Below are 14,150 nucleotides of genomic sequence, written 5' to 3' on the forward strand. Positions count from 1 at the left end.
GGGCGAGGAGTAGAGCGCGGGGGCAGGGAGTAAAGGAGCGGCGCCCCCTCCGTCTCAAACTCTCTGGTTTAATGGAAACTGTCACAGATTTGAATGCAGATTATTTTTTTCTCTCTCCTCTGTGCCAGTGTCCTGGATGACAGCTTGATGAAACAGTGTATCACACACACTCCACGTGTAATGCCCTGCTGAAAACATGTGGGGGGGGGGTATATGTGATTCTCATACAGACATGTTATTGAGATTTACTCATGTTCCCGCACACGCCTTCCTGATGGATTTCATGATGTGATGTCAGATGATGGTACATACATGCATGTATATGTATGGGTGTGTGTGTGTGTGTGTGTGTGTTGCGATATTGTTTTCCATAGACAAGAGAAAAGTCCCAGAGGAGAAGTGAACGAAACAATAGAGTAATAAAAACACCAATAAGGCTGTTTGTTACAGTGCATTAGAAAACATAATGTCTCTGTTATCAGAACAACAACAGCAGGAGATAGGCTCACACACACACACTCTCACACACTCTCACACACACTCTTATATGCAGTTATCATCGTCAGGTTTCTGTATGGATTGCAGTCATTTGTACTCTCTAAACAAATCCTTATCTGTAACAGTGTTAACCACCGACTTCAGCCTCACACTCTTCACCCTGAACCTGTCAACCTCAACCCTACACCTACTTATGAGAAGAAACTCACAGGCTTCTAGAAATTACCGTCGACTCCTCCTGACAGCGGCTCCCTGATGCCCACAAATTAAATTAAATACGCCGCAATCGAGCGCTAACGGAGCAGAACAAGCTAGTACGGCAGAGAGAGTGTGTATCTGAGGGTAGTTTGTAGTTTGATGATTTACTTTGAAGTATTCTGGTAAAAACTGTTGGGATATGGAAATGAAATCTGTGCAGTATTTATGTTGATCTATAATTACTTCTTCTGGGGCTCGAACCCTGGACCTTCTGCGTGTAAGGCAGTATATACAGTAATACAGTTGTAGTAATATACTTTGAAACGGTTGATTCCATGAAGTGTTACTTCACACCTGATAAACAAATGAGCAGAATTAGCACTTCATAGATCTGCCATTACAATTCTACCTTATTAATGAATTGAGTTATCAAGCAAACCTTAATCAACAAAAGTGTTATTATATTATTATAATTATATCATGTTACAGTGTATAAACAGCAGGCTCTAATCTGAAGCCTGTTTGCAGAGACATATAAACCTAATAATAAAACTCTGCCTCATTAAAACGTTCAGATGTTTACAGGTCAGAAAACGCATGACATATTGGAGCCTCACGGTGAACAAATACCAGTATCTACACACACACACACAGTTACTGTGTTCTGTGAGAACATGGAAATAACACAGAAACACACTTCATGTCTAATCTTACTTTTTATTTTATTTTAATTCTTCTCTCAACACACGTCCCCACCTGTGCAGCTATACCAGAACACATACACACACAGGCAGACGTAATAATGACTAAGTAATCACGCAGCTAAAGGGTGATTGCGTGTAGTAAGCGTGGTGTTGTGCGGCTGGGCGGTATGTGCCTCACGTCCAGGTCCAGGGAGGTCGACCTCTACCTTTCATGTTCCCTCTCTCCTCCTTTGTCTTCACTCTGCCCACATCAGCGTCCACCTGCCTGCAGTAAATGTTGGCTGCGACTGCTTGTTATTTCACACAGCCAGCGCCCCTGAAAGCTAAAAGGATGGAAATGGAATGGCTCCCCAGCAGGGTCCAACTCCAGACCAATCAGAGAATTACAGAGCCTGGGGGATCAGGACCTGCTTTCTGCTGCTGTTGACAAAAAAACAAAAAAAAAAACCTAAAAACCCCAGCAGCGTTGGTAACATCCTTCAGAGTTTCTACTTCAGATCTGTCTCTAATTTACTATTCCAAACGGCCTCTGAGTTCTTTTTATTTTATTTTTTATTTTTTAATAAATGTCCAGTCGCCTCCCACTGTTTCCTCACTTGGTCACTGCTGTAATAACCAGCCGTATTCCGGTGATGCTGGTAAGTGGTGCCCCAATTTGCCCTCCCTCCTCCTTCCCCGCTTTCTCCCGCTAGTGAAATTACCAGCTGGTTACTATAGAGACGTGTTTATAAATGCAGTTTATGGATCCCTTTCTGCCCTTTTCTTTCTCTGCGTTTACCTCCTCATTTCCTGCACTCAATGTCCGCTGAAATTACCTCCATTCTTTTCTTTGTTTTTCTTGTTTCTCCCTGTTTTTTTTCTGACTTCCTGTTTTCTCCTTCACTCGTCCCTTCTACCCACCTCCTCTGCCCTGTCTCCCTACTTCTTCTTCCTCGCTAAAAACCTCATTATTCTGTTAATTTCATCGCCGGCCGCTGTCCCTGGTACTGAGTGTGCAGGTCTCACTGCACCCAGTACTGAATACTTTATAATATTGTTAGCCTCTAGTTAAACGATCGGGATTTAAAACAGCTGTGAAATCCAAGTGCTTATAATTAGAGGATAAGTTTGGAGTCAGACAACGTGATCATTTTAATATAAACTCTAACAGACAGCTAACATGCTAACGTCCACTAAACAGCCACAAGAACGGCTCAAAAAAACCCCAAACACTTTTTAAGTGTTAAGGAGGCACGTGAGCCTGGGATAGTCGAAAACTAGACAAAAATAATAAGAATAATCGAGTACAAATAGATCTTTATATGTAAAAAATAACAAATATATATGTCTCTATATATTCTCCATATAAGTCTAAACACTTTTAGAAGCAAATAATAAATAAATGAATGAATTAATCATACTACTAAACGTTGCCCCACAGAGCCTTGAAACCATCTCAGACCTCACCCACACTTCTGTAAATAAATCCATTCGTCTTTTGTGTATTTGTAAACCGGGATATAAAAATATATCGTCCAATCAAATGGCTCCGCTGAGTCGTTACCGTACGGCAGTTTAACCCGTGCAGGGTCGGCGTCCTCTGATGAGGTGAAGTACGGCTCTTCTTTATGCTAATGTGTTTGTGTGGGTATGCATCATTGTTTGCACCCCCTCCCCTCCTCCTCCCCCTCCTCCCTCCATACCTTAGTGACCAGAGAAGTAATGTAAAGAAAATCAAAGCCGCGGGTCGTCCTCCTGCTCCTAATGGAGAGCTGATTCACTCAGTGGACGTATGGGCCCTGTTTATACAGCACTCACAGGAAAGTGCTGCTGAGGCTTCACTTTCACTCCCACTGGGTTCAGGTGTTGGGGGAGGAGGGGGGACGAGGGGGGAGGGACGACTAATGCACAACAAAAGGCTTACACTTTTCAACAATTACGCAATAACCAACCTACCTGCACTAGATCGGAGCCCGAGGTCGTGTTTATTCCACCGATCCTGAGTGCAGCCCAAGAACTGAGGAGGTGAATTCACTCTGAACACCTGAAGAGCCGCTCACTAAAAAGGAGAGACAACAAAGCTAACGTCAGCAGGCCTGCGGGGGGCGACACCTGTGTCCTTCAGTGTCTGTGTCTGTGTCAGTGTCTGTGACTGACAGATGTTCCTTCACTCTCCTCTGGCCTCATCACAGTTTCCTCCAGTTCTGGTTGAAAACTGAAATCCATATCATGGATATTTAATTATTGCACTGTTAAAACTGATATTTTTTGGGGATGGATGGATTGACCCTCCAACATCTGCTCTTCTCTCTTCACCTTTCTCTTTGTTATTGATTGGCCTTTTGTGTATTTCTTTTTCTTTTTTATTCTTTTTATTTTTTATTGAACTTGCCTGAATTTAGGAGCACATTTCCATTTAATAGTCTCTTATTTTGTTTTCAAGGGCGATGTGTAGCTGGGGGAGGCCGACGTTTTAAAGTGAGACGTGGCAATAAAAGTGAATAAAAGTAAGTAAAGTGTGTAATAAACGCCTGCCAGGAACGGAGAAAGACTTTGGTCTGATTAAAACACAGCAGTGCATGGCTGCATTGGATTCTGCTTTATTGAGATAATTGTGAGAAATTGCTGCGTGATCCCAGCATCCAGACACTGTTTTCCCTCCTGAGTGACTGACAGTGGAGGCAATTGGAGTTGTAATTAAAAAATAAAAGGAGCCCAGTTTTATCCCTGCCGGGACGGTGTTTACTAAGTGGTTTTTGGTGTTTTGTTTTTTTTTGCTTTAATTTAATTCAGTGTGGTTTTATCCACTTTTTAAGGAGCTGCAAATTTAACACGATCCAAGAACCAAGACATGAGACATAATTGAGTTCATGCAACAGGAGGTCTGTAGTTCAGTCAGAGAGGTCTGTGGTCCAGTCAGAGAGGTCTGTAGTTCAGTCACAGAGGTCTGTCGTTCAGTCAGAGAGGTCTGTAGTTCAGTCACAGAGGTCTGTAGTTCAGTCAGAGAGGTCTGTCGTTCAGTCACAGAGGTCTGTAGTTCAGTCAGAGAGGTCTGTCGTTCAGTCAGAGAGGTCTGTCGTTCAGTCAGAGAGGTCTGTAGTCCAGTCAGAGAGGTCTGTGGTCCAGTCAGAGAGGTCTGTAGTTCAGTCAGAGAGGTCTGTGGTCCAGTCAGAGAGGTCTGTAGTTCAGTCAGAGAGGTCTGTAGTTCAGTCACAGAGGTCTGTCGTTCAGTCAGCTCCTTCTTGTTTTAACTTGAAAATCCACAAAAATGGTTCTGGGTTGAGAGGTTGGACATTTTTTTGTCTGTAGTTCAGTCAGAGAGGTCTGTGGTCCAGTCAGAGAGGTCTGTAGTTCAGTCAGAGAGGTCTGTAGTTCAGTCAGAGAGGTCTGTAGTTCAGTCAGAGAGGTCTGTCGTTCAGTCAGAGAGGTCTGTCGTTCAGTCAGAGAGGTCTGTAGTTCAGTCAGAGAGGTCTGTCGTTCAGTCAGAGAGGTCTGTCGTTCAGTCAGAGAGGTCTGTCGTTCAGTCAGAGAGGTCTGTCGTTCAGTCAGAGAGGTCTGTCGTTCAGTCAGAGAGGTCTGTCGTTCAGTCAGTATTTCAGTCAGAGGGGTGTGAGTAAACAGTCCTCTGCCGTAGTCGAGTCTTTAAGACTTCTGTCCCTGCAGGAGCCCGTCCAAGCCTCTCAGACGAGACTGTACACAACAGCAGGGCGTGAAGCCACGACATCCGTGACACGATGTGTGTGTCAGCCCACCGCTCACCTTTGTCGTCTCCCCATGAGTGTGCGTTTGTGTGGCGGGGGGAGGAGGGGGACTTTTGCTGTATTTCTGGTCTTCTCTCCTGGGGATGTGATGAGGTGCAGTAATATAAAAGAAATGACTCGGTGGCAAGTCATCTAATATGATTTGTGTAGGAGCTCATAAAGTCTCGCCAAGCGTAACTTTAAAAGAATGAAATGGAAGGAGCCGTGTTGATCCGGCCGCCGCTGTCGCATTGCAGGGATCGTAAAAAGTGTTTAAAATCGGGCTCTGGGATGAGGATTTTCTCCGAATTCCTGTCCCGGCTAATGGCAACCGTGTCATTTTGTCGTAAAACGCGCCAGTTCACACCTTGTGTGTGTGTGTGTGTGTGTGTGTGTGTCGGCCGGGCCTGTGTCTAGAACCCAGGTTGACTTTGTGCTTCTTTGAGGACTCAGTGAGCCGCCTTGGCTCTCTTCCTGTTTCCCTCCCTGCAACGAATCTGGAAATAAATAATCAACACTTTTAATTAAAATGAAAATGCAGCACATTTCTGTGTTAATCCTAATTTATTCGCCTTAATTGAGTTTCCTTTGCGTTGGCAGGAGTGTTCATAAATAAGCCATTGTCTAGACGCCGTGAAGCGTTTAGCCCAGCAAATCCTGATATACTGTAGCTCTTCACCTGCATAATCAGAGAAGACTCCTCAAGAGCCATCACACACACACACACACACACACACACACGTCAGTGTCACACATGTACACGTGTCCAAAAGCTGCTAATTCCCCCTATAATAATTATAATAAGATCCTTTTATTATTGGAGACTCACACAATGTTAATTACAATTGAACATCACAGTGTTAATTACAACAGCATAATGCAATCAGAGCAAACGATGTTTGGTAAAAAAAAAAAAAGTAGAGGAATGATCATGTTTATTTTTTCTTTGCACTTTTTTTTAAATGAGTTCAAACCCACAGAAAGAAAAGTTCCAGAAAAATTTTGTCAGTAAAGTTCAACTTCCATAATTAAAATAAACATAGATTTGTGCAAGGTAAAACCTGGCCAAGAATATCTGTTTGCTATTAGGTATACATTTGTAAAAAAAAAAAAAACACTTACATTTCTGTCCTATTTCTATGGTGTTCCTCGGCTCCTGCTGTTGATTATTAGCGTCATTTGTTCAGATGGTGTCTCTCCTTTGACTCCCCCCTCCTCATCACCCCCCCCCTCCTCCTCTTCCCCGTACTTGATAAAAAGCTCTTGTTCTTTCTTCGTGATCATTTCTTTTCCAAAGTGGAGATCTAATTGCGAGTTAAAAGTCCTCCTCTTCGGAGTCTGTCACTGTTCTTGAACTGTGCTCCTTTCTCTGTAACTGCAGCCGAGTGGAAGTGAAGTCTCTCTCCTCCCGTGTCTCCTTTTCTCATTAGCCAAGTTATTCCTTCATTACCCTAATGTCGCAATTCTGTCCAATTCTTTTTCCCCCTCCTTTTCACAGAGTGTAATTGGACCTTTTTTTTTTTTTTTTTTTTTGCTGCTGATTGTCTCTGTATCTGCTGAATGTCAAATCAAAAACAGTGAAATTTCACCCGGGGTGTATTTCGCTGTTGTCTCCCTGATGGGACGCCGTCACCGGGTCTAGGAAGGGTGGTCAAATTTGGACAGCATGAAGGAACAGGCCTGAAAATGTCAAATTGGTGCCACGCCCTTATTTTCTCTTCAATCCTTCCTGTGCCCTGCAGGGGGCCGTACTACAGACTGGCCAGAATATGATGCTGGAAAACTGTGTTTATTCGCAGCATCTGATTAGAGTCCATGTGTTTTTTCTCGGGGCGGAGCAGATCTGTGGTGAATATATCAAGTGCTGTGGGTTTGTTCCATGTGGCCCGAGGCGCTGCATCTGCACACATCTGCAGAGTGCACCGCATCCCCCGATGCCTCGTTATCTTCTCCAGAGCTGCTTAGTGATTTATTTACCTGCTCGCCAAATGACGTGCAGGCAAAATAAATAAATAAATAAAAAAAGACAGGAGGGCAGTGAGGGAGGGAGAAGAGAGGGGAGAGATAGAACGGGTGATGAGGGGACAGGTGACGGGAGGCACGGGAGAGAGCAGAGAATGGAGGCAATGAGTGAGAAAGATTGTTGTGGAGATGATAACATGCTGGCAGTGAAAGGAGCAGGTGGAGAGACACATTCAGTCGTCATTTACACACTGACACAGCCAATGAGGGAGCCGGCCAGAGCAGGAAGAGGAAAATGGAACTGACATGACTGAGATGCGGAGAAGTCGATGTGCCTCGCGCTCCTCTCCTCTTTCTAATTGGCCGGTTTGATTTAAAGGAAAATAAAATCTGTGCAAAAGGCACAAAAATGCCAATTCACATTAAGCCGGACCCCGTCGTCCCTAAAAAGACATCAGCGGCAGCTGAGACACCAGGTGGCGAGAGGAGGAAGTTAATAGCCAATGAAAAAGTAGGAGAACTGGGCCTGGAAACGGCACAATAACGGAGGAGTGTGTGTGTGTGTGTGTGGAGAGTTTCACAAAGTTACGTCATCGTGACGATGTTTTAGAAGAAACAGATCATCGACGACGAATCACCTGTCCCTGTGTTGGTGTTGGAATCATCATCGGTGACTGTGACTTCACTGTGACCTTTAGTCGTGTTAACGTCATGTGACTTACCTGAGGGACAGCTCTGACTACATAGAAATATATTTAACGAGTTCAATAACAATAGTGTGACTGGAAAAGTAAGAGTATTTAAATAGAAGTTCAGATTTGAACAGAATTAACGATTTGTCCACTAGAAAACTAAAAAACTGAAATCAACTAAAGTTGAGCCTAAACTGTGTGACAAAACCAAATATTTACTTTCACTACAAGTGAAAAAGCCCATAGAGATCTTGTATTTAATTGAGTTTAAACCTCTTTAATCAGATGAAGTCTGACCTGCGTGAGGAAACAAACCAAACACTGATGAGAAATAACAGCATCAGTTCAGACTGGGGTTTTTTTTTCATCTCTGTATTCGTTGTATAACTCGAAGCCAACTTTTAACAATGATCCCGTGATGAAGTGACTGCCTCACCTCTCTCACCCTCACGTCTCTATAAATGCGGGAGGGGTGGCAGCGGGCAGAGGCCGGCCAAGGTCGACCCCGCGGTACTCCAAGATATCTGTGCCTGTGAGGCAACACTTTTATCCGAAGCCAAGACTCACGCTGCTCCCTGGAGCTGTGCCTTCCCTCCTCGTTGCCACCCTCTCCGTCCCCTCTGGATCTGCGGGCTTAGCTAACTCAAGCGTGTAAGCGTATCTCCCTAAACGCTGGAACCAGCCTCCACAGAAGCCCCGCGCTCGCTTTGCCACACAGTGTGCACCTCGCAGGCAGCACAGCGCCAGAGTGACTGGAAGCGAGACAGAAGTCAGCGAAGAAATCCCCCCGCAACCCTGCCTTCTGTCCTCTCAGCCCGCTCCCAGAGCAGCGTGCTGGTTTTCACCTAGAGGCTTCAGTGCCAGTCATGTCACTGCCAAGACCGGGAACGATCAGGGATCTTCCCACCACATTCCAAGCTCTGCTGTACACTGCTGTTCAAAGATGACGGCCTCCCCCAGCCCGGCCCAGGGTTTTTCTGGGCTGCGGTGCTAAATGACCCCGTTAATGTCAGGGGGAGAGGAAATAGGCAATCGTTCAATTTGGCATGAGCCGGCCCGTGGCAGCAGGGCCAGAAGTTGATAGAGTGCGGAGGTTTTAAGCGGCAGGAAACCTGGTGACCTTTCCCTGTTTTCTGACGCGCTGACTCGATTGCCCTTTTGAAAATGCTAATACCAAATGGTTCCGTACAAAACAGGTCCTCTGAGGAGGCCGTGGGCATGTCGAGTGAAAGGGTGGAGGAAGACCACAAGCAGTGTTTGTTCAGAGGGCACAGTGTCGAGGTCTGGGGTTAAAGGCCTGTATGAACTGAAACACTCTTCATTATAGACATATGGACGACTTCACGGCAGCTGATGTCAGAAAAAATAAACATTTAGTTTTTTACAGTTAGAGAATAAATCCAGCGTGATATAAATCCAGCGTGAGCTGCTACAGAAATGTCACAACTATATATATGTATATATGTATAGTTGTGACATATCCATATATATATATACATAATGTGTGTGTATATATATATATACTCTGTATATATAATGTTTTATTTTAGCAGGAACTAAGGTGTGAGGCAGGGGAGGATTAACTCATAATTGTTAGATATTAGCTATATTTAATTTATAATATATAGATAAAGATTTTAGAAATAAATTTTCGAGGATGTGTAAACAGCACACCTGTATATTTGCCTTTAATCCCTGAACAGAAGTTGTCCTACTTTTTTTTTTCAAACCTTCCACAATGAATAATGCCTTTCTTGACATCTTTTTTACTCTTCATCTGTGGTTCTTAAAACATTAAGACTAAGAAAATAGTTATTAGTTTTAGTTAGTACCAGCAGTGGTACCAGTACCGTCGTTTAAGAACCACTGCTCTCGATGCTGATGGGAATTAAATCTTTAAAATCATACTTTTGATGACAAACCATCTTTGTTTGTCTTTACGTCAAACCCCCTTCATGTCAAAAGACACAAAAACCTTTCCCACAATCCCCTGCTGCTTATCCTTTGTGAGAGATTAAAAAGATGCCACCCACCTCGTAGAGAGTACTCTCTGAATACGACGGAGTACTCTTAAAGGTTCCTCGTCTTTTCATTTTATGGGACACTCCTGAAATCACCACGAGCCTGAAGTTTATGATTAAATCAGCCATCATTTTCATTTCCACTGAGAAGCTGATCATTTTGCTCCATGAAGCATCTGCCAAACCGCACACATGGCACATGGCTGCTTAGTCCGCCCCCCCCCCCCCCGCCCCAAAAAAGGGAGAAAAAAAAGAAAAAAAACCCTCATAAAGAGCAACTTCATTTTCTGCCAATTTATTCATGCAGCGGACCAGAGAGGTGGGTAGAAGGCAACGGAAAGTGTAATTATCTTAATGGAAGACTGAGATGCGTGCCCTTTGTAACACAAGCACCTCTTCACAGCCAAATCAATAGCACACTATGGCTGCGCCCTCCACCAGGAGTGGATCACCTCCATCTGGGCCATCCAGCCACCATGATCATAATAAGCTGCTTTGATGCAATTCACACAACCGCAAAGTAATGAGGCAAACTTCAATCCACAGAACATTATTACCCCCTCTCCTGCCTCCTCCCCTGCCTCCCCCTCTCCCCGCCCTCGGTAAAGTTCAACATTAATGTAGCTAAACAAGAATCTTTTTAAACCTCTCTCCGGGGCTTTCACTCTCCCGGCTCTCTTCACTTCCTGCCTCGGGTTGAGTGGCATTTTTTCGGAGGATTAATTAACATATGGAAAGGCCATTGTGTGAGGAGAAACTGCGATTACAAGCTGTAAGAATCGAGGCAGGACGATAACATCTGAGGAGCAGGTGCGGTGGACGGTTATGGACACATCAGAGATGAGGCGTCACACAAAGTCCCTCATCAGCCGTGTACAGTACACCCAGTTCCCAGGACCGTGTCGCGCCGTGTCACAGGGCTACAAACAAGTAGCACTGATTGCTCAGCTCATTACGCCTCGCTGGATGTCGGACTAACAATACCCCTCTGAGGTGGTGTGTGCTTGGCCTTTGTACAAGTGCTTACAGTGCGGACTGCGCGGCTTGCTGAAATAGCTCTCCTGAACGTCGGATGATCCTCCTGTGGCTCGTACTGACGTCCACAAAAAAACCCTCTCTGCCCGCTGGATTTTAATAGAGAAAGATACTGTATCGCCGGGAATGTTGTCAGCATGAGAAATCCCAACGTTTTATAACGACACAGTACGAGACCTCCTCACATTTAGGAAGTGTGCAGTATCTGCTGAACTTTCAATATGTTGTGGTATTAGGCCCAGGTTTATTGCCACGTTGGCTGAATGCGTTTACAGCAGACGCCCCACCTGACAGATAAAGTGGTTGTGCGTGAATCCAGAGGTTAGTGGTCTCAGAGCGCCAGTGAAATCAACATACTGCTCTTTTTGGACCATAACGCCGGCCGACGTAACCGCAAGCTAATGAAACCCGGAGGGGGGGGGGATCCTATAAAAAGATATACGGTTTTAGTTATCAAACTCCATGATTATCTACAGTTGTGCATCATTGATACAAAATGCAAACAGTGTGTAATTCCGCCCAGATTATGGGTTGGAGTTGGAGATACGGGTCCGTGTTTACTCTGGCTTGGTGCCACTTCAGGGTCTGCAGCTCTGGGAGCCTGATTATGATCTGATAAAGTGTCACGTCATCGTCCAATAGGAAAACTAGGAGCAGAAGAAGTTACAGCCTTACAGTGGCGCCCCCTAATGTTAACATTGAGGCCAGATGTGTCCTTCACATCCTGTCTGTCCACACATGGACAAATGTAACAAAATAAAATATATTTGACCGGAAACCTGTGGCCCAGTAGTTTCAGAATCGAGCTTTGTAATTGGACGGTTTGCAATCGGATGCTCCGCTCCCTGGGGGCGTCACCTCAGAGTAGCACCATTCATCCAGTGTGTCGAGTGTGAATCACTGGGGTGTCAGTGAATGGGTTAAAGGCAGGACATAATTAATGAGCACTTTAGTTTTCTACTCCCTTTCATTAAAAAGACAATATGGAGTACCTCATGTAGTCAACGCCGCAGCAGGAGCTTGTGGTATAATAAAGTGTGCAGATGCTTTTGGCTGGCCAATGGGGGGTCAGCAATTTTACAATTCCACTCCTTGGGGGCGCCAGTGTTGCCTGGTTCTCAGTAAACAGACCACCCGTCTTTGAAGATTCTGTTTCTCTCTAAATCAGAAGTTGATTAATCACCAACTCTTCAGGAAAGTTTTGTGTTAAAACCTCTGAAGCCCCCGGGGTCTTCTCCCTGGACGTCCCCAAAGGCTTCATTCCATTCCTATTTCCATCCTCTCCGTGGTCATAGTACATTGACCTGGCTTCTCCCACATGCAATTTCTGACAATTGCAGCTCACTCTGTCGTCGTACACATGGGCTACTGCTCCTGGCCCACATCTGACCTGCTGATATCAGGGACTGGATTTATGATTTTATACTGCAGCCAGTCACCAGGGGGCAGTCTAGGTGTTTTGGGTGGTTAAATACACCCAGTGCCTGGTTCCCACTTATTCTGATATTAGATGTCATGTTCATCTGAAGTTCTGCTGCTGCTGCTGCTGCAACTGCTGGGTTTTATTTATTTGATTTACTGACTTTGATCTATTGATTGGACGGGTTCTAAAAACCGTTTTCTCCCGCTGACCCGCTGACCCTCCGACGATCACTACAACACACAGAAGTATACGTCCAGATTAGCTCCGTGCCAGGTACTATGGCAATTATTCAGACAGCTAATTAGGTCAGTCACATCCTTCAGCGCTCCAGGCGGGAGAGTTGTGCAAGATGGTCAGGCCTGACCCACTGACCCGATGACGGCCGGCCCTGGCACCGGCAGCCAGGTTTGGGCCACGGCCAAGTGGATGAGTGACCTGCCCATCAGTTGGACGCATGATTGAAATCCGGAAGCGTAGGCAGTCTGGGCGTCCTGCCACGTGTCAGCGTGATACTGTACTGGGCAGATAAACTCGGAGCAGGAGTAAAGTCGCTTCAGACAATTGAATTAGGCCGTGTTTTTCACGGAGCAGGCGAACGTACGGTGAAACTAATGTGTCTTTAGGAGATAAATGGAAGCCATTTATCATATCTGCAAATATTTAACCAAACCCTTTTTTTAGTGTTTGTTCAGAAAACACGATGTTAAAGCAGTAACAGTATGGAGCAGTGTGACTAAAAAGGATATATTGTGTATTTACTCTTTGCGCTGCAGACAAAGGACTGAAAAGTTTATGAAAGATAAACGGAGTCATTCTGATGTCATCGATAACAACAAAGTTCCACTGTTGATCAATGGAAAAAGATCATCAATACATGACCTATAATAGAAGATAATGATATATTAACATGTCAGTTAAGTGGTGTCATTCATGTGAGTATCCAGTAGTTGGCACTAAAAACAATTCTTAATGATTGATGTTTAGATAAATAAAACTCTAATTTCCATATTAACGTCCAGCATCTAGTTACCTTTTTTTTTCATATTTATTGATTGTCAATTAATCCCGAATAATCGTGATTAACTGCCTTGAGATTTAATTACTGCCTATTCTAGTGAATTTCTGTTTGGACATTTCTAAAAACCCTGGACGTCAACAGGACTGAACCCAATACAGTGGCTTTCATTTACAAACCTTACAAATAAGTCAGTATGTTCCTGGGAACAGTTTTCATCTTGGAGAAATGTTGTGTGACGGTGCAGATGAAATGACAGAGGAGGTCAGAGCAGATTCATAGTGTGGCTAAAAACCTGTGAAATAACCTCATCTGAGCTACAGCCGTGTGTTTCCTGCCGAGCTCCGGCCCATTACCAGACACTACAGTACACCACTGAGTGTCTGTGTGTGTGTCTGTGTGTGTGTGTGTGTGTGTGTGTGTGTGTCTGTGTGTGTGTGCTGGGCTCCTATAGCAGGCTGTAAATGACACTGCATTCTGTTGGCTGCCTGCGACATGAAAGCAGAGCGCCCATTACTCTGCAGCTGAAGCTGGGAGTCCGAGCTCCATCATCCTCCTCCATCATGGTCCTGTCTTCATCCTCGTTCCCGCTCAAAATATCTTCCCATTCACTCATTTCAGGCCATAAACATGCAGCCGTGTGTGTGAGTGTGTGTGTGTGTGTGTGTGTGTGTGTGTGTGATGCGCTCATTGGAAAGGTTGATGTCCATGCCGGGCCTCGCTCCAGTAGTGATTGTGACATTTCTTCTTCTCCCCCTCTGGGGGGTGGGGGGGTGGTTTTGTTGGAAGCCCCTCCTCTCTGCGCCCTCTCATCCCAAATGCTCCAATTCCTCTGGAGCAATATCTTCTGCTCACAGAGAAAAAGGTCACATGCTCCATTATT

This window comes from Cynoglossus semilaevis, chromosome 18 (genome assembly GCF_000523025.1).
Source record: "Cynoglossus semilaevis isolate Cse_v1.0 chromosome 18, Cse_v1.0, whole genome shotgun sequence".
In the NCBI taxonomy this organism is placed as follows: domain Eukaryota; kingdom Metazoa; phylum Chordata; class Actinopteri; order Pleuronectiformes; family Cynoglossidae; genus Cynoglossus; species Cynoglossus semilaevis.